Raw genomic sequence first — 3458 nt, forward strand, 5'->3', positions numbered from 1 at the left:
CCCGCCCCGCAGGGGGGCCGGCGCAGGGGCGGGGCCTGCCCGGAGCGGCGGAGGCGCGGGGCCGCGCAGGGACTACAAAGACCGGCGTGCCCCGCCCGCTGACGCGGCCTTTCTTTTCTGGTGCGCTGCGCGCGGTGCGTTTCGGGGCTTGTAGTGCTATGCGTCGCCGCCTAGTCCCCTGGGGGTGGTCTGCGTCTCCGCGCAGGGAAGGAAGGCGCGGGCGGAGTGGGAGTCTCCGCCTTCCTGGTTCTGGGGGCGCAGAAAAGCCCTTGGCCTTTGCGAGGTGCAGGCTGTTAACGTGGTTTTGCGCAGCCCTGCCATGGAGCCCCGCTGTACGGCGAGGTGCCCGCGCAGCGCAGCGGTAGCGGAGCGCCGTGTGAAATTTCACGGATAAAAGTCATCTGGGAGTTTCCTGGGGAATGGGGGGTGGAAATCACTGTTCTTAAAGAGTGGTGAGAATAAATCAGTATCTTACTATCTCATAGTGACTTAGGGTATGTAAACAGCAGTGTGATACTCTGGAGAAAATGAACACAACACAATTTCTGTTAAAAAGTACATTTTCTTAGTGCGTTTTACGGTCTTTATACATAATTTTAACATGTGATACCCGCTGCCCGAGATCTCTCCTGTGTTCACGGCTCTGGAAAATATTCACCTCTTGTTTGTGCTGCATAACGCATCTTGTTTATCATAAACTCGACACCTTTTGCAGGGCACGGTCACACAAACAGCGTAGCAAAACTATGCTGTAAGGTGATCTGGGCTGTGGCTGCAGGCCACTACAGGCCTGAGGCACTGTCCGTGTCAATACATACTTCCCTGGGGGCTAATTTTACCACCGGAGTGTAATTCGTTTGTTGGGATTATATTCTTAGGATGTTAGGGAATTTTTTTCTGCACTGGGTGGTTTTTTTTCCCTGCTCTGTCACATTGTTTCAGCAGCACATTAGTTGTCTGGAATTAATTTTGGACTTAGTGGTTTTTCTGGATGCTAGTCTTTCAAGAAATATTCTCAGGATTTGGCAGGGTAGCTCGTATTCATCATGAGTATAATTAATACATTCAAATGCATTTGTGAATGACTAGTTCAGAAACCATGCAATGGGAACTTTTTTGGATCCAATTCTGTTTTAAATATGTAGTACTTGGAAGAGACAAGCACTAGATTTTAAAATGCCATATTAAATCTGAGGAAATTGATTAAATTACATTTTGAAAATTGCACTGCCAAACCAGATATGCTGAGCATATAATTATAATGAACTTCAAACTTTATCTCACTCAAGATGAAAATGTTCCTTAACACAGAACAGCAGAAAAGAAAAAAAAAAGAAACAAGAGAATTCTAATTTCCAGTTGTTCAGAACACTTTTTTCTATAGAAGTTGGTCATGTTTGATCATTACAGTAATTTAGTTGCATATCCTGTTTAAATTTATTTAACTGTAAATAGTTACTGATTAAGTTTCCTACCTATATGAAGCTACTTTTTAAGAAAAATGAGGTTTTTTCCACATCTAGAATAATTTGATTGTTAAAAGTGCACATTTTTTCAGTTTGCTAGTCTGCTTTCTTAACAGTTTGTGATATGTTTTTATTGCATAAAATTTTTATTAGCCCTCCGTTGATAGTAAGGTCAGTTTTTATAATGGCACTGTTGATGGAACAGGAGTCCTATCCCATGCCCTTTGAAGAGAACAAGATCTATTTTGTCACAGTGAGCAGGTATAGAACAAGGCATGAGGCTGAATTTCTTTGGTCATTTGGATGTTTCAAGGAACTCAGTGGGATTTTTTGGCTGCTGAGGAATGTGGGCTCATTGCTTTTATGTCACAAGGTTCTATCCGCCCGCAAAATCATCAGGAATGACTGTTGGTTCACTGGCGGGAGAGAAACTATGCAGGGTTAAGGTAAATTTAAATTGGGTCTGTGCTCCTCCTGGTTTTCTCTTTGTAGCAGTTCTTCCCTGTGTACTCCGGCTGTGGCAATCCGGCTTGGAGAAAGAGCGGCTTTTCTTGGGCTGCTTGTGTAAGCAGAGAGGGCTGTGACTCCCATCGCAGGCGAGATGAGCCACCCTGTGGCAATACCCTGCAATTCGCCTTTGTTGAGGCGAAAGGACGACAAAACTAGTTGCTGAATGTGTAAAACTGTGGAAAGTATTTGCTGGCCTTTTTTTTTGCACATATTGGTACCAGATGTCATGTGTGTTCTGCCTTCACTTGCTTGTTATTTAGTTTTCCAGTGGGTGGGTATATATATTATAGGCCTGATCAAAATCTGTGCAACCATTGTAATCCTGTGTGCCAAACCCATGATTTTTGCTTGCTATCTTAATTTAACCTTGTTTAGGCGCTAGGGCTTGCAGAATCAGGAAAGCCTATTAACGTAAAATAACTTTATGCAACCTCTGTGAACTTCCCAGCACTATTCTCTGCTGGGAAGAAGAATGCAGGAACTGCTAATTGTGTAACACTAGTGGTTCAGCAATGCCACCTTCTGTTGTAAAAGAATAAAACCCAAGAAAATAATCCTATAGGTGAGAACGCTGGGATAATCTTACTGAATTAAATGCAGCTTCTTTTGTGCTAGTTGAGGCATAATGTGATATGTTTTCAAAGTCCCACCTGCCCCCACGATCCTGTGAAACACTGAGGGTAGTCTTTCAATCAGGTGATGGGATTTAGGTACTCAAATCTAATTGCATTTCAATTGGATGTAGGCACTTAAATTCCATTGTAGTTTAGAATGCATGCATTCAATCCCGTTATATTCCAGTGGGATTTAGACCTTCCTCTCTTAGGATACTATGAAATCTGTGACTTGGAGGATATTTGTTTTGTGACAAAACAGCCAATTTTCTTTCTCAGATGTAGAGCCTTTGGTGTTAGGAGTGATGGAGCTTCTTCTAAAGGCAATTCTTTAATTCCTTCCAAATCCTAAAAACTTCACAACTTTAGAAATGTGCAGCTGGATATTTTGAAAGTAGACATAAGCACTGAAACTGGGAATTTCGTATTGGCAGGAATTTCATGTGGGCATCCAGATCCTAAGTTGTGATCCTTGTAATGCTTTCAGTAGTTGCCCTGTCATTCTAATGTCTGCACTTCAGAGGGAGTGTATCACTGTGTGTGGATGCTGTATTTTAATACTTCCTGTGCCTGTGATGTCAGCACATGTTCAGAAGGACCTTGACTTTTGAAAACCTAATAAACCATGACCTCTTTCACATATCCTTTGAGAGCTCCTGTCCTTGGGAGGTAGTAATACCCCATTTCGAATATCCAGAAAGGACACGGGGAGATGTAGGAGATAGGATTTAGATTCTGTTGTGGGCTGGCTCTTTGCAGATTTGGTCTGACTCTCTGTGATTCACTGCTTTGTGGCTGACTGCGTTGAAGTTTCCTTTGAAATCATTGTGGGGCACCTCGCTTGTGCAGTGTAGGCTCCTGGAAGCCT

This window comes from Corvus moneduloides, chromosome 1 (assembly GCF_009650955.1).
Source record: "Corvus moneduloides isolate bCorMon1 chromosome 1, bCorMon1.pri, whole genome shotgun sequence".
NCBI lineage: Eukaryota > Metazoa > Chordata > Aves > Passeriformes > Corvidae > Corvus > Corvus moneduloides.